General features: G+C 43.3%; 2 long non-coding RNA genes across 2 annotated transcripts in view; one reads left to right on the top strand and one right to left on the bottom strand.

Annotated features, from left to right (window-relative positions):
- LOC146821659 (uncharacterized) overlaps positions 1–4,439 on the top strand; it is a 25,146-nt gene extending 20,707 nt beyond the window's left edge. The window contains exons 2-3 of the long non-coding RNA XR_014963190.1: positions 3,555–3,613; positions 4,303–4,439. This is a non-coding gene — a long non-coding RNA (uncharacterized LOC146821659). The remainder of the gene's footprint in view (positions 1–3,554; positions 3,614–4,302) is intronic.
- LOC146821658 (uncharacterized) lies at positions 1,029–25,024 on the bottom strand. Its single transcript, XR_014963189.1, has 4 exons — positions 24,875–25,024; positions 24,119–24,190; positions 4,172–4,358; positions 1,029–3,795 (listed from the first exon to the last, which is right to left on the bottom strand). It is a non-coding gene; the product is annotated as an uncharacterized LOC146821658 (long non-coding RNA).

The raw sequence follows: 25,024 nt of genomic DNA, 5'->3' as shown, positions 1-25,024 counted from the left end.
GTGCTTGAGCATCTGTGTCAGCACTTTCTTAAAAAAAATGTAAGCACATGCACCTCATGGGCACATACAGACTTGTATTTTTTAAGCTCTTAGCTTTTAGGCTCTCCTTGCATTTAATTTATGCTGGTCCTTAACACTTGCATAAATACAAATATGACTAAAAGAATAGATGAATGGGTGCTTAACTGAGGCTTCATGTCTGCTTGTTGTTTAGCCCCTTTACAGAAAATATCACATTACGGTGAAGATAGAGTGTGGTATTGATACCCATTCAGCCTTTGGCCACTACTTGGAAAAATCACTTCTACTGGGTACTGAAAATCTTCAGTATCCTTGTGAATTAAATCTGTGCTATTTTTTCAAGTCCATATTTTGGCATTTTTGCTATAGCCATACCTATGCACCCAATGGTTAACTTGTAAAACAAACCTGTGCCAGGTCCAAGATTTGTACCGTAGCCCACAGCAGGTGCTATCCAAGGTAAGGGTGCTGAATACCAATGCTATGTAGCGTTGATTCCACCTCAGGTCTCTTTAACCCACCACCAGACACTCCCAGCCTGCCTCTTTATCTCACTGTTGCCGGTTCCTTTTCATAACTGCTTTCTTTCAGTCGTTTTTTCCTTCTTTCTCTTCTCCCCTTTTTTGTTTTTCTCTCTCTTGCTCTGATTGAAAATCTGATTAGGAAAGATAAGTGCTGATTCCCAAAAATGAGTGCCAGTGAGCCCAAACTACAACCACTGGCTCAAATAAAGCACTGAAAGGAGCACGACAATTCAGTATGTGCATCTCTGTAGGACAAACATAACTCACGTTTAGGGTTGCCTGATCACCCCCACATACTTCATACATAAATGTTTCCAGTCAGGGGTCTTAACTTTTGCAAATCATTGTTATAAGCAAAGGCTACGAATGCCAGAACGCACTGATTTGTAAAATGTGCTCCCATGTCTGGGAACACAAAGTTTAGCATAATTGCATAGATTTGGCAAACCTCCTTACACATTGCAATTTGCATGCATTTACTCTACGAATGTTCATTATCAGCATTAATCACAGGGGCACAACTAGGCCTGAACTTTGGGGGTTGGGGAGCTAACACATCAAGGAAAGGGGCATGGGTAACGTGAATCTATGTCGCAAGGCTAACATACTAAACAATGATGATCGGGTCATCCTTGGGCCAAGCAGATATTTTATTTTTTTACATATTCTGCTTTTTAAACGGGATAATATGTAAAACAATATGTGCAAATATTTTTCTTGATTTGAAGTTGACACCTTTTTACACCACTCATAGGGTTCTATGAAAAAGGGAAAGAGTGTATTGAAATTTTAATTAAAAGACAGATTCTAGAAATGTTCCAATAGAACCACTTTTCACAATGCTATTTCAAGGCGACAACCCTTTTTCGACAGTTCATCAACAATTGTTTTTATAGGACAATGTGCTCATAAAATGTTGATCATTGCAAGTCCAGAGAGTCGTTCTTGCCCCATTGTTGACCGAAGATAGGTTTACAGTCTGTGAAGACAAATAAGACACTGTTCTAGGGATGCTGTTGCCACTGGCAAAGTGGAAAATATTTTACGCTGACATTATATGTTTGGATAGAAGTCTGTGACTTACGGTATCCATTATATTCCCTGGCCTTTCGTCAATAGTTACCTTCAGCCATATGTCATTACCCATATGTCTCAGTCATTTTTGTAATCCTTTGTACCAGGTAAATCATCCTCATCAAAGTTGAGAGCATCCTCAAAGATTTTAAAAGACTCCTAGCAGACATACCTTGGTATCAGATACTACCCTGTGCAGACCCTTTTCAGATGCTGGTTGAATCTCTCTGACAATTCATTAAATAAATTGTCTCAGGATCGCTAGTCTTGTTATTGCCAATTGTATTTGCCTTCCAGTAAGGTGTGGCATAAACAGAGGTTAACGTGCTGTGTTTTGGGCTTTTACAAAAAATTCATGAAATGGCTCTTCTGCTTTGCTTTTTCTTTCTTGAATCAGATGTTTGATTTTTTCAAACTGTTTTATGCACTTTAACATATCTGTACTAGGATTTTGGTGCAACTGAAACATGAAGCAGTATTCTAGAAAATTGTGCCGGAATGTGCGGAGCAAAAATGTAGTTACGGGACTGAATAGGAGAAAGAAACTGCTCAGCTTTAGAAGAGGAGTTGTGAACTTGCCAGTCTGGGGTTTCAAGCAAAGAGTTAACTGTAGCAGGGTACAACAAACCAAGCAACAAATGCATTTCTTTCAACCCAGTATATCTCACATAAACCATTTATCAGTTTCTTTTTTGCATCCAGCACAGTAGTACATTTCACCTTTAGAACGGCCATCCGCTTTGCAGAGCCTCTTGAGAAACTGGACACTTCTTTAAGCATTGTAAGTCAATTAAGGATTTCACATTTATGTCATATGAATATCTAATCACAAAGTTCAATGTATGGCTTCCACAATGTAAATAAATTAACTTTGGAACACTCTCTAAAAATGCTGCCTTTGCACCATTAAAACTGCGCTTTTCATTGCAGCACAACCACCAAATGCTTGTCCACACATATGATCAACACCGAGGCCATATATTCCTCAAGAGGTGATCATTATTTTCCAGTTCTAACCCCTGTTCCATCTTGAGGCTCTTCAAAGCTAAGGAATTATTCATATACAGATGCACCTTCTATAAAAACTAATTACTATAACACATTTCTCTATAGTGGCACTGTCAGTTGTTCCATCTGCTAAAGTGGTAACTAATCTGGCATTGGCAGCACACTCCACCACTCTTTTTCTCATAAGAATGTTGAAGGTAGAGATAATATCAGTTTCAATCTTCCTGCTAGTGTAGGTTGCATTGGAAAGACATATAGCCAGATGCTATGCCAGATCTTCCATCGCCAGCATGAAACAATAGGCACAGAGCATCACAGAGATTGCCTTTATTCCATTCAGGTTCCTTTGATTTAATGGGTTGTCCGCTGTCTCTGTGTCCTCGAAGAGCTATCCCTTCTTTGGCACGATACAATATTGATTCCACTATTGTCAAGAGTCATTTTCTGTTTTCTAAAATGTTTTTCTTCCAGTTGCTCTCAATCATACTTGGAATAACAAAGTCTTCCCCTCAAAAACAGATGAGAAGTTAGCAGCTGCTGTGCTACTCTTCGTGGAGGAAGAAGGGGAACGAAAATTACTTAGCGCATCTTTCGATTTTGTCAAAGGCTGAAATACTAATTCCCCCACTGCTTGATGAGAACCTTTTCTAACTTCTTAATGTGCAAATAGTACACGTCTTGCATACAGCACCTTCAACTTTAGCAGTGCAAGCAAACCATGGACGAGAGACTTCTAGTCATTCACGTTGACAGTGACATGTCTGATTTCCCTGTTGAAATGTCATAAACTTGTATGAAGCCTCTGGTGTCCAGGAAGAGTAAAAAAGTGTTAGCGTGATTCATCTGGCTCTGATAATGAAACTGTGTTGAATCTTGAAACATCTTTGTGTTTTCCTATATCTAAAATGTATGAACTCTTTGTTTCAGACATGAACTAGGAGCCTTTGATGTGCCAGTGGTTGTGTAAGCAACAGACCCAAGCAATGGTAAATGTTCTTATGGCATATAGTCGGAAGATGTCAGGACAGGTTTTTCATCTATCACACAACATGCTGTCAAAGGGTCTTGTCTGGCTAACAGATGAGTAAAATAATTGTCTATCTTTCGCCATTTCACGTTTTGGTCCAATGACTCTGGTGTCCACCATCATGTGTGCAAATAACGATGTCTAGTGACATATACAAAAATACAAAGGTTCATATGTTAATAATCATTACAAAAAAATTATTGAAAAAACAGAAGACTGTACTTTTCTACAGTGAAGTAACGACAAAAGCCAAGAAAAACAGGTTAAAAACTGCCACCTCCCTATATTACCCCTAAACTCTTTCAGGTTAAAAACTGCCACCTCCCTATATTACCCCTAAACTCTTTAATGAGATAAGTAAGAAGTTACCTGTTTTTTGTACAATTAACTATGTCACACACTCCCAGAATGTCTAAACATCAAACAAATGTCAGGACTTTCTTATACTATGAAAATATCCAATGCCAATAAGACTCAAATAATAGTGCAAAACCCAGTGGATATAAAATTAGATCACCGTTTTCAATGTTCAGCGGAAAGATTGTTTTCCTTTTGGCATTGCAATACAAGTAGTTATCAATATAGAAACAAGTGTTGTAGTTAAGGTATTTTCTTGCATCTATTAAAGTTGTTTCGTTTATATTCTAGCTCCTGGAAATCCGGCAGTATCAAACACAAAAGAGAGCTGATGCATTTCCTTCCACCTGTGACAAAATGAAGAACAATCAGTTGGATGCAATTACCACAGATCTGTGACATGTTAAAAAAATAAAATAGCTGCTGTTAGCATCCAACATTTAGCAATTCCTGTAAACATGGCAACTGAACTAGCCCGATGCAAGAAGGCACCAAGCGGTTACTAAAGAACTAGCAGACAAAAAGTGATGTTGCTGTGAAATTACTGTGTATCCTACCAGTATATTATACCTTCAAGAATTATTAGCCACACTACAACCCATTGAATATTAATTATGTGGGGTGCTGTGCAGTGTGCTGTAAAGCGGTCACTACAACACAAACAACGGCTCTTAATAGCAGGCATTATAACTACACTGCCCATGTTTTTTCATCTGTTCTAAAACCCACAGCGTAGAGAGCGTTAATTCACTATAGAATGTAAATATGGTTATTGAATTTTACCTGGCCAACCTTCTTTTATAAAATACATAATTTTATACTCATTTCCTTATAAATCTTTTTTGGGGGGATGAAAAAGTCCCAAGCAGACTACATCCTCTAGGGAAATCTACGCAAATTTATTTAGCCAGATTCAACATGTCTGCTGTTAGTGCTCAGGAAGTTATATAGAAAATACTAATTGAGAGACTGAGAATGAGTAAGAGTGTATGCAAGTGAGTGTGAGCTTGTTAGTGAAGGCAGTGACGGCAAATGAGCAAAAATCATGAGCAGAGTGAATGAGATAGGAAAAAATTTGAATAAGCAGGTGTTAGTGAGTGTGAGTGAGAATGTGATGTGCTCAGTAATATGCCTTAGCCCTTTGAATACCAAAGGAAATCCTTAGCATAAAACATTTGACAAAGTAGTTGGCATTGGCATATTAGGGGTAATACGTAAAACTGGACAAGGGTGATTTGTGGCATTGCATGATATAATGGGCACAATGCTGACACTCATGACAAAATACTGAGACTGCCATACTAGCGGCAATTCTTGCCTCATGCTTCATTTGCACAAAAAGGCTGGTGCTGACCTATTGAGGGCAATTATTGTTATACGGGTACCTGTGGCTAAATGTTTGTGATGGCACATTGGAGGTAGGTGTTTGTTATTTGGGAGGAGATCTGTTTCATGTGGGAGAGAGGCAACCATGTCAAAATACTGGCCCTGATTTACTAAAGGTATGCTGATATTCTGTTTTGTCCACCGCCAGTGCTCTTGCTGTATGTTAGTTTAGCGTCTGTGTAAACTGCTAGTTAAATCAAGCAGCCATTCAGCAGGCAATTGTTTCCGGGGGGGGGGTGTCCAGAATGAATTAGTTCTCTTTCTTTTGACTTCAAACTAATTATTCATTTTATGCAGAGTTATAGAGACACTAAAAAGTAAAGCCAGAAGCCCAGCTGTGGCTAAGCTCGAATGCCTTTTGGAACCCCCGAGCTCAAGTGAGCGGAGCTTTCACCGGAAGAGATGTCGTCCAGTGGCGTGAGAACTTGGAGTACTAATTGATGAGGTGACAACCCACTTCAAATAATAATTTCAATCCTTGTCAGAGTGAACCACTAAAGTCACTAAATAAACATATGATTAAGCTTCTGGTAGTTTGCAACAAGGCAGTCAGACTTAACTTAAAAGCAATGTAAAGTATTTATGCAGTATACGAACAGCATAAAAATTAAACCAACACACAAACTAATTTAGAAAAATAGAGTAAAATTGAATAAATAAAATGACACCAAAATGATCAAAATCCAATAAGTAGAGCCGGAGAGTTTTCAAGTTTAAATTAAAAATAGCATCAAAAAGCACAAAGCGCCAACTGCAGCTCACCTGGGGGTGCTAGACTAGATCAAAGTCAAAAGTAAAGGCTGACCGTGACGAAGCATGGGTTGGATACAGGGACCAGGTCCATACTCGTGGGAAATTTACCCTCTGACTTCCAATATGGATCTGAGGTGGGTCCCAATAACGGCAGGTTGCTGAAGAGTGGGATCACAGTGTGGTCATCAGTGATGGAGGAAAAGCTCTGAGTGGGCATAGTCAGAAGTCCGTGCCCAGGAAGGCCTCAGCATTGATCAGATGCTTCTGGGCATTGGTCCTAATGTGGCCTTCTACGTTCGGACTTAGAAACTTTTCTGGAAGTCCGATCCCCTTCATCGGGAAAAGCACTAAGCTGAGGATGACCAGCGACTCACCGTCGAAGGCGATCCCGGGCTTCTCCAGGCAGATAATTGTCACAAAGTGTCATAGTTCCCGATCTGCACTTTGGGGACAGGAGTACACTTTAACACCGGCCAAGGATCTAGGGCCCTGGGAAGCACCACTTGGCGTTTAAGACTCAGTCCAACAGGGCCCAAGGCAGGTCCAGCCGGTACTGTTCAGCAGGACAGTTGCAGGGAAAGGGCCTCTGGAAGGTTGCTGCGGTCCTGCAGCTCAAACACAAGGTCAGCCAACTGACTGATGTAGTCACTTCTGGGCTCCTGAGTTCAAAGCAAGCATTACAATTAAAATGAGTCTTTAAACCATTTTTCTAGCTACTCCCAAGCTGAAATTAGCACTTTTTAAATGTAATGGTATAACCCAATGCTAGCCTACGGGAGAGGCAGCCTCACCACAGTGAAAAATTACTTTGGTGGAGTTTCACAGCCACGATATGTAACACATTAGATATACATGTCCTCATTTTTCAATGCAGAGCACCCTGCCCATGGGCATTTAGTACCTAGCTTAGGGGTGACTTAGAAGTACTAAAAAAGAAAAATTAGGCATGGCAAAATGTTTATTTTACCAGGTTAAATTAGCAATTTAATCTGCACACCTAGGTTGCAGGGACTGGCCTGGAGAAATGTTCATAGGGACACTTTCGGGGGTGGCACAATGAGTGCTGTAGCCCACTCGTATGTAATTTACAGGTGCTGGGTACATATGGTACCATATACTAGAGACTTACAAGTAAATAAATGTGCCAATAAGGTGTCTACCAATTGTAACATGTTTAGAGATGGGAGCACAAGCACTTTACCCCAGGTTAGCAAAGATAAAGGGGGTTCAGATTCCTGTCGCCAATACAAATACGGATTCAGCACCAGAAAGCAAAAATCTGGGATGACCCTGAAGAAAGGGTAAATTTGCAATAGCGAGCAACCACAAGCATCAAGAACAGAAGATTGTGTATTTTGACATGTATGGTTCTTTAACGCTTAGTATTTTTGTATTACTGCAGACAATGTCACTGCTAGGAAAGCATGCACCTTTGTGCATGCTTAAATTATTTCATCTAGTTAACAGGCATATGGAATCTCACCTGTATCTTGGATGTCAGAGATGTGTGAGCTCTCAAAGAGAATTTTGATTTTTTTTCCAAGTTTTAATCCCAGCATCACTAATTAGTGTGATCCTGAACAAAGGATGCCTTTTTTAAGCCACAGTTTCCTTACCTAAGCATGCGAGGAGTGTCTACACATTTGTAATGCACTCATTTTTAACACTACCTCAAAACACTTGCAGCAAATGAAAAGTCGTGGAAACGGGCACGCTGTAAAGAACTCTGAGCCAAGGAACAAAAGAAACAACTGTTATCCTGTACACAAACCTAGACATTGGGCATTATGTGTCTGGACTGCACCTACCCCATGCCACCAAGCTCCATTCCTCACCTCTTCGGCTGGTTCGGCTCTTATTTCAGAACAGTCCCGCAGAAAGGTCTGATGGACATCGCAGAGCAAGTAAACAGACTCTTGGAAACTTACTGCCCCTTTGATAGTCTTCTCTGGAGTCTGGGGTTGAATCAGCAGCACTGTAGGCCTGGCCTCCAGCCCCTCCAAACGGGTCGCCTTCTCCAGCTGCAGGTCAAGTGTCTCCTGGGCGTCCAGCTCGCATAGGGCTACTCTGCTCCTGCACTACAGCCCTCAACGCAAGATGAGACAGATCCATGGCGCCGTTCACCAGTTATATGGAGAGAAGCATCGTGGATGTGTATTCACTGCTGATGCACAGGCAGGAAACCCTGGAAAAGGACGCCAGAGGGAATTCTTTTTAGAAAGGAAGAGATTCCCTTACACTGGCCATTCTTTTCCCCTGCTGTGCACAACCTTCCCATTCCCAGTACACGCTCACCGCATTTCAAAAGTGCTGAGGTGAAATCCCTGTCCTCAGGCAAGGCCATCCCCATGGCAGCCCGGGCAGAAGAAGATGATGAGGGGCAGAATTTCAGTGTACTGTCCAATCTGTGCCATGTGCCCCTCATCTTCAGGTCCCACAGCAGAGTGGAACCATGCACCACATCGCACAATGAAGGGCACTTCACCGAGCACAGGAGTAAACTCCTGAATTTGCTCCTAAGCTGGGAAAGCTCAACAGTGAAAGATAAAGCAAAGGTTTTAATCTAAACCAACACTTCATGTTTCATTATCAATGGACAGTCCTGCCTAGTATGGGCAGGCAAGAAAACAGATGGGTTGAAGTGTGTGACTACCTCTGTGTGGTACCTACAAGGTCCCAGAAACCCCACAAAGGACTCCTAAGATGCATCCTTTGGGAGCAATAACTATGCAGCACTTCCTAGTAATGCAGCACTTTCTACAATGCAAATTTTGTGGCAAACTCAAGTTAAGGCTGTACTCATGTGGATGTATCCTACTGAGGCTGACATCACAATCAATGCACTTCAAAAACATGAAGCACATTAGGCTCCAAAAAATGACAGAGAGTACTAGATTTGCAAACCACAAAGGCTTAATAAAGGATTAGCAAAGCTACAAACTCAAATCCTCAAATTAGTTGGAATTCAATAGCCAATGCATGAATGCTACTGCATTAGTCAATACAATTCAAAATCATAAATGCAAGGACCAGCGGTTATAAAGTGGTCTCAAAATAACACAAAGCAGACTTAAATTCCCATGAAGGACATCCCTACACTGCAAAGCTAGGAGGAAGTCTGAGCAAATGGGGTCAAGATAAGGTGTCCCCATACAAGCTTCTGAAAGTCAAGTAAAGCTTCTTTAGAAAGAAGCAAAGGGCAGCTGTTCATAAGCAATAAACATGCATTGGCATAGTGTATTGCCTTGCCCACTTGCGTAATCTAAACTTACACACACCACTTACTTACACAGAAACTACGACACTCCTCTGCAGGTAAAATGAGCTTTATTAGTATCGTAGACAAAGGCAATAAGTCACTGAAGCTAGCAAGTTCTTAGGCACCAAGTGAAAGAATACATATATATATATATATATATATACAAATATGAGATCCTGAATATAGATTTCTAAACAGTTAATGTACAAAGCACCTCACCAGATGCGTCTGCACCGGAGTCTTCAACATCCCTGGCCAAGCACCGAAAACACCAAGTCGGGAATCCTGTAGAGACTGGGGCACAGAAAGTAATCTCTCCGGGCAACAAAGTCGTCCCGCGAGTGCGTCCACTCCAAGACTGAGTTCCTGAGCTCCACCTCACAGACACCGCTTTTTATAGCTAAATCAACACGTTCGAGAACCCTCTAGCAGGCGTTCTCGCCCATCTATCCATCATAGGTGCTGGCCGCATCTCTGCGTCAGACCCACCCATACAGACCTGGCCAGATTCTGCTTGGGTGCGCAGGGGCAAAAGACATTCCTTTCCCTATCTCCGGCTTTGGAGAGGCTTTGCACAGCGCATCCTCCCTATGTCCTAGAGATAAGCATAGAATGCACAAAAACAAGCTCAAGGCACAAAATAACCTCACGAGCTATGTCTTGCACCAGCTCGTACTGGTTTACGTGAAAAACATGTTTGTTACTGCTGAAGTGTAACTACAGTTTAAAGCAGCACAAAATGGAAATGCAATACAACAAAATGGAAGACCAGAGCATCACATGGAATCGAGGTCAATATGCAGTTTAGCACGTGTAACGTGTAAAATGGCAAATGCAATACATTCCACCCCTTGAACCTCGATTCACCCATCATATTCCATTGGCCTAAATACTATGGATCTGGGACGAAGAAGAGAGAGAAGATTAGGAATACATTGAATACAACAACATAATGAAATAGAAACACAAATAATCACTACGATAACACCCAAGATATAACGAAGCTGTCTAAAATTAGGTAGCCACCCAAACAACCAATCCCACCATCCTTGATCAACGTTTTGGGTAACCCCTTTCACTAAATCTTTTAAAGCATTAATATGCGCATGGATAGATGTAGAATGATCAGATACATTGAAACAACAGAGTCCATCAAAGTCCTCGCAACCGTGGTTATGTTTCAACAACAAATAGTCCACAGCTGCCCTATTCTGCAAAACAGCTTTTCTCGTTCCTTAAACATCTAATAACAAATCAGCTAAAGCGGCAGAAGTATGATTGAGATTCTTTGCAATTAAACAGGCAAGCTTAGCAATAGTTCTTGCATTATAAACGGACAGTCCTGGCACTCCTACAATGGAAATAGCCAAACTAGTATACTCTGCCCTAGAAAGCAAGTCAATATTGGAATCACAATCCTCAGGTAATTGAACAGCAGCTCTAGGGGAGCGAATATGTGTGATAGACTGCATAGGAAAAAGCATAAGACTTAATCGTGATAAGGCACAAGGTCCTCCAGTTATATTAGCTGGTATGTAAGTGTATGAAATATTGCCATCCCTTAGATAATTTCACATGGTTAATATGGCTAGCGGTTAATACTGTATGATTACAGACCATATGATTGGTAACATTACTGCAAAAACTGTCATGTCGTGACTGACATAGTGTTTGTTGATCAGTGGTCAATTGTGTGCTTTTCTCTAGTTTCAATTGGCCACACTTGCCAATTTTGGCAGGGTCACAAGTTAGTTGATAGCAAACGTCTCCAGTAGTGATGTTGTAGGTAACAATACTCGTCATGTTCCTCCAGAGGTTATCTGTAATCTCCGGGCAAAAACGACAGTACTCATAAAGACTCAGATGTGTTTGAACATCAGTTTCCTCCACTACCCCATCAAAGTTAGTTTGGTTGAAGATGTGCAGAAGCACACGTGCAGGGGTAGGTACGGCAACAAGACAAGTGGATATCATATCAGCTGTACTCTGAAGATTTCTCATACAGAAGTGGGAGGTGTTCAGCACATTCTCGGCCAAGTAGGCCCAGATGTTATCTGGTTGCTGCAACAATGCTGTCATCCGACTCGGGCGGTTGATCCCCTTCGGCATCCCCGGGCCCTCCCGGACACGCCCAAACACAGACCACACAGCACAAGCATCGCAGCGGCAAGCCATACTGTGATCTAGAAACAGAAAACAAACTGGTATAATCACTCTCGTAAATAACATTTTTCAGCAGGTACATTTTCCCACTTTTCCTGTCCGGGTCTCATGATGACAAGGATATTATCCTTTCCCTTAGCAATTAGTTCTGCAGGTTCAGGAGGCTTGTTTGGGGACTCTACCCATACTTTCACCCTTGGGTTCTTGTCAGTAGATCCGAACCCGCCCTTTCCTCGCACAGTTAGAAGGGCTGGGGCCGTCCCCTTCATGACATTTCCTCCATAAACCGGCATGATGACCATTTGTGCAACTTGGTCGCACAATCAGATCATTGTCTCCACTGTTCAATAGGATAACTTTGATCTCCCCCTGGTAATCGGCATCGACCACCCCTCCCAAAACCTGGATGCCTTTAAGGGCAAGCCCAGATCGAGGAGCGATCAGTCCGAAATGCTCTGGGGGAATTTGATTTCCAACTCCTGTCTCAATCAAGGTAATGTCTCGTGGTTGCAGTCGATAGAATTTCAGGGCATGTAAATCAAGACCAGCAGCTTCTGGTGTGGCACGGTATGGAGCTAAAGCTCCGGGAGCTGTCTCCCAGTACAGAATCGTGTTTGTGGCCACATGGGGCTTGATCTGCAAAGCTGGGGTCAACATGCGCATCAAAGGAGTTTCTGCATCAGCAAGGGGTCGGTTGTTCAAAATTTGCAATGCATCAGACAAGTGATCCCTCCACCCCTTCAATGACCCATCAGACAACTTTTTCAACTGCTCTTTCAACAAACCATTCATTCTCTCAATCAAACCCGCTGCCTGTGGGTAGTAGGGTATGTGATAGATCCACTCAATGTTATGCTGCACACAAAAATCTTGCACCATCTTTCCTTTGAAGTGTGACCCATTGTCACTCTGGACCTGCAAAGGAATTCCGTAATACAAAATCAACAAATTCTAAGTTTTCAGAGTGTTAGACTGGGTTGTTCTCTTCCATGGAAAGTCGATGAGATAGCCAGAATAGGTATCCACCACCGTACAGGCATACTGACATCCTCGACTCATTGGCATTGGCCCGATGAAATCAATTTGCCATATTTGCCCTGGCAACTTCCCTCTGCCTAGCTGGCCTCTCACTACCTGTGGAACCGGTCTGTGTTGGGTATGCTGACAAACGGGACAGTGAATAATCGCAGTTTTAATCAAATCTAGGGAAATGTGCATCCCTCTACTTTCTGCCCACCTGCTAGTGGCTCGCTCGCCCAAATGTCCGCTTTTCTGATGCGCCCATTTAGCCATGCCCACCAAGTCAGAATCCTGCGTCGTCACCTCAGTTTCACGAATCTTCACTTCTTTGTCTGCACCAACGCTCTAGTGAGTCAGTCGGGCAATGAGCATCAACATGATAAACTGTGACTGTACTCTAAGACAACAATTCCCAAATCTCCTGCCACAACTCCTTTCCCCAAACCTCCCTATTGTGAATCATCCAATTACGAGCATGCCATGTGGGAAGCCAAGTGGCTAACCCATTGGCCGTAGACCATGAATCAGTATAAATGTGACATGTACCAGGGAGCTCTTGCTTTAAAGCCTGGTAAACTGCGTACAATTCTGCAAACTGACTACTTCTTCCCTCTCCAGTAGTCGACAGCAACTTTTTGGTCACAGGATTGTATGACACCGCTTTCCAATGTCTCATGGTCCCCACATATCTGGCTGAGCCATCTGTAAACCACACATGCTTTTTGTCCTCCGCGGACAACTCTGAGAATGGCCCGCCCCATTTCACTGGGGACTTTCGCACTTTGGGTACATCTTGCAACATTTCTGCATCTGCTACTGAAGTTTGCGCCACTTGTTCATGCAGCACTGCGGTACCTTTAGGACCCACTCGTGCCCTGTCTTGTATGTACCAGTTCCACTTTATGACGCTAGCCTCCTGTGCATGCCCAATCCTGTGTGTCTTGGGTGAGCTCATCACCCAATGCATGATAGGAATTTCAGGTCTCAAAAACACATTGTGTCCCAAGGTCAATTGCTCGGTATCCACCAGAGCCCAATAACATGCCAACAACTGCTTTTCGAAAGGAGTGTACCGCTCTCCAGCATCAGGTAATTTCTTTGTCCAAAACCCTAGGGGCACTTTTTGTCTCCCCTGTTTTTGCCACAGGCTCCAGGTCGCATACTAATCCTGGACTGTTACATTCAAATCAATGCTTCCCTCTCGTATGGGCCATAGATCCAGGGCAAGCTGTATAGCCTCCTTCGCTGACTCAAATGCCTGTTGCTGGGCCTCCCCCCACTCAAATTCATGCTTCTTCCGCGTAACCTTGTACAGAGGGGCCAAGATCTGACTCAAATGGGGAATGTGCTGTCTCCAAAAACCAAACAATCCAATGAAGCGCTGCACCTCCTTCCTGTTTCGCGGCACTGCAAACTCCTTGATCTTTTGCCTTACTTGTGGCAGCACCTCTCTATGCCCCTGATGCCACTGAATACCTAAAAACTTCACACTCTGGGAGGGTCCCTGCACCTTCTCTGGGTTAATCACCCACCCTTTGCTCTGCAAATGCTCTACAATTCTGTCTAGCTGAGCCTGCACCTGTTCTTGGGTCTCTCCTTGAATCAACACATCATCAATTTAATGACAAAGCTGTACCCCAGGAATAACTGACACCTCATCCAAATGCTCTGCCACCAACCGGTGACAGATTGTAGGGCTATGTAAATACCCCTGTGGCAAAGATTGGAATGTAAACTGTCTAGCATTCCACGAGAAGGAGAATTGTTCCTGGGACTCGGGGGCAATTGGAATTGTGAAAAAAGCATTAGCAATATCAAGTGCCGCATACCATGTCCCATTGTGTTTCTGAATTTTCTCAATCAAAGTGATAGTGTCGGTGACCGCGGCTGTCAACGGGGGCGTATGCTTATTCAGCTCGCGGTAATCAACAGTCATGAGCCAACTTCCATCCGGTTTGCGCACGGGCCACACAGGGTTATTCCACGCTGTGGTAACCGGTCTCACCACCCCCGCCTCCACCAAGTCCTGTATGGTTGCGGTAATCTCATCATGTCCCCCTGGGATCCTGTACTGCTTCATGTGAACCACTTTTGTTGCTTGGGGCACCTTCACTGGGGGAATCTTCAAGCGCCCCACCCTCACAGCAGCCACCGAGAGGTACTGCTTTGACCCAAACTGATAGCATCCGTCATCTAAATATAAGGTCATACCTTTCAGAATGTCAATACCAATGATGTACTCGGGAATGGGCACAATCAAGACGGTGTATGCTCTCTTGGGAAGTCTGCCTATTATCATCTGAATTACCGTTTGCACCGCTGGTGTCTCCTGTCCACCCAAACCCGTGATAGTAAAATACTGTCCTTTAAATTTTTGTGGATTGCCATGTATCAATGTGGCCTCCGCTCCGGTGTCTACTAAAGCTCGCACCTCCTGAACATTTCTATATTTCCAATAGATCTCAACCCTCACATGTGGTCTATTATCTTTGCGAGCCCATCCCTGCACCGGAGCTTGGCCCATTTCCTAATCTAACTTTCGCCTGCGCAGCTCTGCATCTGCCCGGCGCAGTTCCCGGCGCAGATCTGAATACAATGTTGGGTAATCCTTGGGAAACAACTCCTCCTCTTCCCGGTCCCCATCTGAATCTGTGCAATCTCGGTCCCAACTTTTCTCTTTTGTCACCCTCACATGAGACTCCCTCTCTCTCTCCGCACCTGCCTTGTCATGCTTCTCCTCAAGCTCTGCTTCCCTGCAACTTACTTTCTTGTTATCTTTTCTATTCACATGCCTACTCCCCTCCTTTTTATCCAGTCCTCGCTTACGGTACATTTCCCACATGCTTTTGGTCTCAATACCATCAATTTCACTCCTCAACACCCCATCCTTTAACAGCGCCAAAAACATATCATGTCGGGTTACTCGGTTGTTATCAGTGCGGGACTCTGAGCGCGAAGCCCTGTCTGGCTTGTTCTATTCCCCAAGCTCTCCCAGCTCACGGACTGCCTCGACTACTTCTCCTATGGTATTACCAGTTTGATTGATTAACAGAGTCATTATCACCGCTTTGTATGCAGGGGGTGCCAAACGAATGATTTTGTTCCGCACGGACACAGTCATTCTCTGACCCATAAAATCATGCGCCTCACCTATAAGGATTGCCAGCTTCAATCCCTCCTCCTTAATTCTCTGCGAGGCATCTCGTAGGATAAACCATGGTTTTTCATTCCCAGGCCAATCTGAATCTGTGGGGTACTTATGACTACATCCCTGTGCGGCTAGCTGCAACAGGGTAGTTTGGTCATCACCGTGGAAAGTCCGGAAGTGTCCCTGCACAGTGGGATCAGTACAGAGAGTACAAAATTTGGCAGCATCCCCACCGTCTAACATAACCCCAGAAGCACCTTGATCATAGAGGCGCACCATCCAAGTTAATAGTGCCTCGCCAGGCTTCTGTCTAAATCTCTCTAAAATATCATTGATCTCCTGTTGAGTAAAATCCTCCAGACTATTTAACATAACTCCCTGCGGGTTATGTGGACCGGATTGAAGTTTCCGTCTTAGAATGGGCTGCACTTCCACTCACTTACTATTATTTACCTCCTCCTCCCTTTCTCTCTGTAAAGGCTGCTCTCCTTCCGAGGAGAACTCTGATGATTCCCAGATGTTAGAGTCCCAGGTGGATGGATCAAAATTTAAGCCTGCTTTGGCAATCGCTAAATGGACTTTTCGCTTACTCACTCTACCCCTCCTTTTCTTGTATCTCTATTAAGCGACACGGACTGCAGCCCATTCTGCTATAGTCTGATATGTTTCTAATTTGTCTTGTAATAGCTTATTCTGACAGGAAAGCATCGTAGACATATACTTAGCTTCATCAAGTTGTTTTTCTAAGCTTAACTGTTCCTGCTGCAGAGATAAGCCTTTGTGAAAAACTTGACGGTAGGCATGCACCAGAGCCCAACCTCGGCGGCTCACTGTATATAATTCTTTACCTTTTTCTACAGGAACTTTCTGTAAACAATTTAAAACATCTTCTGGTGTTGCTTCGCCCAAACAGTCAAACCAGCTCTCACTTAATCCTGTGCTTTTAGAATACTCACGCGCCAGCACGGAGTACGGCGTCGCCTCCCATCCAGGAATTTGCATGGGGGCAAAAGGAATTTCACTTGGTGCCAAGGAACCAAAACCACCTTTCGTCTTTTTAAACATGTTCCTACCCGCGTAATTTACGAATCCTGCCACCGACTACGCCAAAATGTATTGCCTTGCCCACTTGTGTAATCTAAACTTACACACACCACTTACTTACACAGAAACTCCGACACTCCTCTGGAGGTAAAATGAGCTTTATTAGTATCGTAGACAAAGGCAATAAGTCACTGAAGCTAGTAAGTTCTTAGGCACCAAGTGAAAGAATACACCACACTATATATATATAGATATATACATATACAAATATGAGACCCTGAATATAGATTTCTAAACAGTTAATGTACAAATCACCTCACCAGATGCGTCTGCACCGGAGTCTTCAACATCCCTGGCCAAGCACCGAAAACACCAAGTCGGGAACCCTGTAGAGACTGGGGCACAGGAAGTAATCTCTCCGGGCAACAAAGTCGTCCCGCGAGTGCGTCCACTCCAAGACTGAGTTCCTGAGCTCCACCTCACGGACACCGCTTTTTATAGTTAAATCAACACGTTCGAGAACCCTCTAGCATGCGTTCTCGCCCATCTATCCATCATAGGTGCTGGCCGCATCTCTGCGTCAGACCCACCCATACAGACCTGGCCAGATTCTGCTTGGGTGCGCCGACGCAAAAGAAATTCCTTTCCCTATCTCCGGCCTTGGAGAGCCTTGCACAGCGCATCCTCCCTATGTCCTAGAGATAAGCATAGAATGCACAAAAACAAGCTCAAGGCACAAAATAACCTCACGAGGTATGTCTTGCACCAGCTCGTACTGGTTTACGTGAAAAACACGTTTGTTACTGCTGAAGTGTAACTACAGGTCAAAGCAGCACAAAATGGAAATGCAATACAACAAAATGGAAGACCAGAGCATCACATGGAATCGAGGTCAATATGCAGTTTAGCACGTGTAACGTGTAAAATGGCAAATGCAATACACATAGCCAATAGGTCTCGCCTTTGGGACCTTATAAGTGTTTAGCCATGCAATAGTTGATGTTGCACCAAGGATATTGTGCTGCATAACTAAATACTTATAAGGTCCCAAAAGTGAGACCTATTGGCTATGCCAATGCGTGTTAGGACTGCTGGTGCTGAGCACCGGCCGGACCCAGCCCACTTAAAGCCCTGCATCTACCTATGGCGAGGAACGTTTTAGATTATGCCCGCTTAGTTCAGTGAAAATGGGCAATTTTTCTTACTTCCAGTAGTTGTCTGAAGTTCTCCAAGTCCTCCTGAGGCCTAGTTAACTTTTAACAATCCCTGAAGGCAGAAGTTCCTCATAATGTGAAGAGGTCATTAAGCTGGTCATTAAGGTGGCCTGCTGCTGATACCTGAGAGGTGGCAGCGAAAAATAAATTGACCGCTGCTCGACCAATCATCTATTTCCTTTGTACCTGGAAATCTCCCTTTGCGGCTTCTGAGATCAGGAAATGGAGTAGGAATGCTGTGACTCAAAAAGGGTTGTCTGCGGCTGCAACCTCCAACCAGGGGCGTTGTGAACCCCCCACTTTAGCAGCTGCAGAGGGGTGGGGTTCTTAATGGACCTCTTTTGTGTAGAAATCAGTAAAAGTTCACAATTGAGGTGAAGAAACAAGTGTTAATACAAAAGGGAAAGAAGAATGAAAGGAAGGAAAGGTGAGAGGAAGAAAAGATGAAAGAAAGCTAGGACAAATGATAGACCGGATGAGCGGGTGGATGAATGCTAGGGTGGAGGAATGATAGGTGAATGGAGAAGTGGATGGACGGGTGAAAGGATGGCAGAGTAAATGGAAGTCTGAGAGAATGAATGGCAAAGCGGAACAATTGATGGATGAAAGCCATTACAGATAGAAGTGTAAGTCAAAGGAGGAAAGTATGGGTGGATGGACATATGGATGGATGGATGGATGCATAGATGGGAGATGTGTGAGTGGATGGAATGGTGAAAAATGGAATAATGAATGAATAGATGGCAGAACGTCTCCTCTGCAGGCTCTCTTTTTCCATCCATCCGACTTTGAATCTTGGGGAACCAGGTACGAGCCTCAGCGTCGGCTCAACATCCTGTGATTCTGGGCAAATAAGGTAATCTCCCCACGCTACCAAAAATGAATATGTCATTGTGTAAGGTAACTGATGCTCATGTAAAGTGCTCTGCTACCTTCGGGTGGAGGTCACTCTATATAAAACTGCAACAATACAAAAGGGCTGCAGCTCAGTGGGGACATGCCCGGTGGAAAAAAAGGCCTGTCCGGCCCTGGCTGCCCCTCGCTGACGTCGATAGACGTTCTCGGAAATATATGTTTTTAACTCTTTGAATCCACCCCTCTGCTCCGCACTTGCCCTCCCGCCTCCCAGACGTTAGATCGCTTTATCCTGCGGCTTAGAGTCGACGAACACGTCTCGCCTCCATCTAGCTTTGGAAATAAGGGCAAAAGGGGCCTGTTCTATTTCAAACACAACCGTGCTAACACCGATGAATTACCACCGTTTATGCATTTTACATTACTAATTCATAGACCTGGCAAAAAAAGGGATTAGCGCGTTTTATTTCAGGTTTGGGGAGGATCTGGTCATTAGCGGTCAATACATCATCTGTTAAACCTGCGGAATGTGCGGGGTGAGGAGGCGCTATCAGCGATGCACAGCTGGCGCGTTATCAGCTCGGAGGTGCGCGGCTCACCGGCTGCGGGCGCCGGCCTATCCAGACTGGATTAGCCTGTCAATCACGCCCGGCCCTTCGTAGTGTGTGATTATTTGGGGTAAATATCACCGAGATCAGAGTAATTTCTCGGCTAATTGCGTCTTTTCTCCTCTTAATACCGCGCATGTAACGGTTTCATTACCTCACCTGACAATCACAGGGTGCCCGGTCGGCCCGGGATGGGCCAGTTCGGCCTGAGGGTCTTGGGAAGGAAGATAGCAAGAAGCATTTAGAGGCCTGTGGGAAGCTAGCCCCCTGAGCGGATCATTGAAGCGGCACGTCTCTGGCACACCTTCTGCCCCTCCCTTCCTTGGCCTCTCAAGCGCCACTAGGCCAGAGTTATCTTTTAATCTTACAGCAGACAGAACGCTGGCCACTCCTTGCCAATCTTTGTACTGTTTGCTTTCTCTGTTGTGTATAACATTAAATCACGGCACTCTGTTCTCTTTGACGTAGTCCTTACAGCAGCTATATCTAGGACTGTTTGTATTCCCCTCAACCGAGTTTCACTTTCCCTGAAACCATAAAACTAATGGTTCTTCGTAGACCAGAACTTTCTGATAGAGAGTCTTAGAAGCCATGGTTTTGAAAAGTGAATTTGTAATACAGGTCTTTCCAATCAGCGCCGCTGTGTCCAGAGTTTTTATGATTGTTGTATTAATATGTCTCTTAATAAATTTTGTAAATGCAAACGTGCATATAAGAGTAGGCGTGTGGATCAGACAAGTGCACATGAAAACAGTAATGTGATATCGATAGTGTGAATAAAGCACGAGTCTGTCACCGCCGTGTGAAAATGAGAGCTGGAGTGTTGCACCAATAAATAACAATCGCTCGTCAGGCATCCGCTGTTTATTTTTGCATCGCGCTTTCCCTTTAAAGTGAAAGCGAGATGCAAAAATAAACACGCGGCGACCTGTCTGCTTTTTTGTCCGGCCCAATCAAAGAGCCGGACTGGCATGTGCAAGGCAGCATGACGAAGCTTCTGATAAGAAACTTTGTCCCGACAGCCGTAATGAAGGCGAGCCAGTCCGGGTGGGCCGGTCAAAAAAGGAAAAAGGAGGCACCCTGGAAAGCTTATTCCCAATGGCGGCGCACCATTTAACATAAACGGTGACGTAAGCCAATGGGAATAAGGGGCGGGGCTTAATGCCCTTTACAGAAACTACTCGTATGCATTAAATCTTGCCGAGCGAGCTGAGCATGTGCGCAGCAACGCTAGGCGAGACCTAAAAAGGGAATTCACTCTAGGGGTGGGCGGAATTTGCGCAATCGCGTTACGCAAACCTCCGCGAAACGGTAAAAAATCTCCGCGAGCACGCAGAAATTCCGCGAACACGCGGAATTGCTTGTTCGCGATACTTTTTTCCTGTTCGCGATCGCTGTTTGCGTGCTCGGGGTGAAATATCTCGCGAACACGCATATTGAGAACGCGAACAAGCAAAAAATTTCGCTAAGCCGCGGATCGCAGATTTTTGGGCAATTTCGCGTTCTCCGCGGAACGCGAAATTACCCAAATTCCGCAAATTCCGCGAACGGAACGGAATTTACCACCCAGGCCTAATTCACTCCAAGAGTCGAGCAAAGATTCTTGGACACGGAAGAAAGGCATCTCTGTGCTAACTCTGCATTGAATCACTCTTTTTCTACATTGCATTACACCAACAGACAATTCCCAAGAAAGAGACCAATTAGGTTTAAGTACATGTCGATAAGACAGATGAATTATTTTCACAAGGTAAAGCACAGTGAAATGCCTCTCAGTATCCTTCAAACTTCGGTTATCTGCAACATAAGATGATGCATTTGTTCCAAGATGTTGTCTCGCAGGTGCTCATTACTGTGTGCCCTGAGGATTGCATAAAGTTAAACATTCACATGAGAACCAATAACAAATTATACATCATTTGAAGTTGTTGGTACAGCTTCTCTTCTGATAAATAAACGATTCACGACAAGAAGGACCAACAGTAGACCAAAATTTACCATTTAAAAAGAGACCTATATTAAATACAGTCAATTGAAACGGGGAGAGGATGTGGTCTGTTAGCTAGACTGCCGACTTTGGTGCTGGAAACCAGGGTTCGAGCCTCGGGGTCGGGTCCACATTCTGTGATTCTGGGCAAATCACTTAATGTCGCCGTGCCTGAATGTGTATTGTAAAAACGGTGCTTGTGTAAAGCGCTCCAATACCTTCGGGTCGAGTTCGCGCTATATAAATTTGCAACAAAAAAAACTGAAAAGTGCACAGTAAATACATTTGTGAGTTGCATGATATCATTATGTATGCAAAACATATAATTATGAAAAATGTATTTCACTGGGCACTTTTAGGGCACCGTCCGGGAGCAGATTTTCCCCAGCGCCCACAATTGTAAAACAGCACGAGCACAAATCCAAAGGTATTCTCTCAATTGTATGAGACCACACTGCAGTAAAAATGAAGGCATTCTCCCTTGCGGTGCTTAATTTGTAAAAAAAAATAAGTGCCAGGCCTCTCGTCAGGAGGCCACTGCAGCTTGCACCAAACATTGCCCCTGCCATGCTGCCAGTGATAGTAACAACACAACTATTACCCATCACACTTCTGTGTGACAATTTGTTCTATTTCAGGCGCCCAAAGCTATAAGATTGGCTCTTTGTTTGTCCGGACTGTGAGAGATTGGAAGCGGATTCATTCTGCTCTAAAAATTGTTGATCGCCTTGACGGTACTTGTCTGCCCTGCGCAGGAGCTTCGAAAGGAAATTTTGCCATGTCGCAGTGATATTTTTGATTGCTTTCACCGTATGCGACACAAGGATATATATTCATACAAATTGATTCTTAGTCCTCAGACTGACCGGTTGTTGTTGTCCTGATGAAGACCCGTCTTTGATGCGTATAAATCTACACGTATTCCTAGGGTTGAAACGTCGACGTTATCTATCTGATTGATCCATGCAATTCCACCATTGAAATATTGAATAATACATATTGTGGTGTTATATGCTATGAACCTCGGATCATCATTCTTTTAAAGTGTTTTTTGTCTAAGTATATGTTCATGATGTCAATTTTATGTTGATTGTTTATGTTATTGTACACTATTGATCACTAAATGTGTTTATGTATTGTCTTTTGGGTCAGTTCTATATTGCAATAACAATCATGTATTGAGAATGAAAATCATTTTGCGTTGGTTAGAGTAATGTTTGTTATGTGTGTGTGTTTTCTTGTGATTAGGTACACTTTTCTGTAATAATCTTTTGTACACATTCAGTGTCCCTTAAATCAAGTTCACTCCCAACAGAACCAATTTTTCCTTTTCATAAGATTGGCTTGGGCAGCAGGTAATGGTCAGTTTTTAGTGTATATTGAATTAATATTTACCTGTTGTGGTCATTACTAAATTAGTCATACAGTGTCACCTTGTGGCAGACTGTCACAAGCGCATTTGTTGACAATTAAGTGCCGGTGCTGAGCACCAAAAACCTCAGCTCAAATTAAGCACCGCCCCCTTGGCATGGTACAGACCCAAAATGTGTGAAGAGTTGTGAAAAAGTGTCTGCACCTCCCTTTTACAAATGTACTCCAGAGCTGCAAGAAATGGGTGCAATCACCTGTTGATCCCACGGGTCACTTCCGTTATAAAGCTCTTAATGTTCGCAATGTGCTTTCAGAGTAAATGTTCAAAGGAATAAACGTGTTTTGAAGCTTTGCAACAAAGCAGATGACACTTTTCAATTGTTTTAAATGTTGGGCTGTCAAATGTTTAGCCGTGTTTATATGTGCAGATAACTAGCACTGTGTAATAATTCTTTGACATCGACCAAAAGGAATGACAGAGACCTTTTGTTGAAAAGAATACCTTGTTGCCATTGTTGCGTTACTTTTTAGGGGGAAAATCCCACTTAAAGCCACACAAATCTGATTTTCTTAGCTTTGTAAATCACAAATAACATTTTGCGTTGTGTCTGCACCAACAAGTGGAGCATCCACGACGCATAATGTTCGTAAATCGGCCCCTCTGATTCAACCAGACCAATGCAAGCAGCAAATGAGAGGTGAAACTATTTAGCAGAATCTAAAGGCAATTCCTGAGGAATGACGCTGGCAGGTCAACCAGTCACAAAGCGAGCAATCCACGTGCAACATCAAGTGCACATTCGTGTACTGCCTCGCGTGGGTGCTGACACTACCCCACCACTCCTTAGACCCATCATCGACTCTGAGGCTACTCAAGAGATTATAGACCACAATGTTACCTACCATCATGCCAAGATGTAAAATGAATGTGAGATTTATCGTGTCTACCAATGCCATTGTTTCTATTGTGATGTACATGAATAGAGAAAATGGCAATAAAAATATTTTTCCCCCAAAACAAAGTGCACATTCGTATAAATCCAAAATTATTTGGCTGTGGGATACTCTAAAATCCAAACATACAAATGTACAGGTCCCAATAAAGTTTATTAAAAGAAAATAAACACGGAAATAAAATGACCCAACCTTTAAATATAACAATAGCCATTCATCTGATAGTTTGAGAACCTCTGGTTCAATACTGCGTACGCAATCACAGTTAATCAAAGAAAAACACATATCTATATATTTTACCTTTAATGGAAGTGCTCTCTCAGTTTTATACTTTTGTGACCTTACCAGAGAACAGTGGGTCTTTGTTACGTCATTCCTGTCTCCTCTCTACAATTCTTGCACGTCCAAGTGTGCATTCTAATGTGTAGAAAGAGGCCACAGAGAGGAGGATTTATTTTAATGGAAAAAGCGTCTTATTTTTTTACTTGAATACTATTCAATACAAGAGGTACCCCAAATTAAAACCGTTTAATAAGGCACAAAAACATTTAAATGAACAACACTGTTGCATGTTTACTTGTTCACCATACTAACAGACAAATCAAATTGTAAGTGATCACAAAGGGGCAAAACGAATTGATAGAGAAAATGCACAAAAGACATAACGTAAAACCAGTAACATCAGATAAGTTTAAAGAGAGTAACATTAGTGCTTTAAAATTAGCAATTAAGTTTATTAATAGGATAGAATATTGATGGTGGCTTAGTGGGTGTAGAATTCCATAATATGTAATACGACCGTTAGATGGCAGTAAAGTACTGGAAATTACTGTGAAAGATCCCTTAATTAAGCCTGAAGCTAGCATTGCCACATTCCGTAACGTTTGTATTAAAAAGAGTTTTGCTTGGATTAATCTAACCAGAAAGTTCAAGAGTGGTACACAATGGAAACAAACATAACTAGAGTCGAAATTATACTAAAATTACTGAAAAATAAGACATATTAGAAGATTGTTTGCTCCTGAGGCGGAAGCCGGGAGATTACGCTCGAGAATAATTTTTTTTAAATAACTTGCAAATTATAATTGTGTTTTTACTCACCTTGCTCTCTTGTATTTGGGCATCTCCCCCCCTGAAATCTTCGTGTTGGCTGCCCCCGCGCAGCGGATTTTAGCGCTGCTGCGGGATTGAAATCTTCTTTGCCGCCATTCCCCACGAGACTACAGGACACGCCCACTGCCGGGAGGCCAC

The sequence above is a fragment of the Triturus cristatus genome, chromosome 6, assembly GCF_964204655.1.
Source record: "Triturus cristatus chromosome 6, aTriCri1.1, whole genome shotgun sequence".
Classification (NCBI taxonomy): domain Eukaryota; kingdom Metazoa; phylum Chordata; class Amphibia; order Caudata; family Salamandridae; genus Triturus; species Triturus cristatus.
Note: the sequence above shows the minus strand (reverse complement) of the source record. Positions and strands in the feature narration are given on the sequence as shown.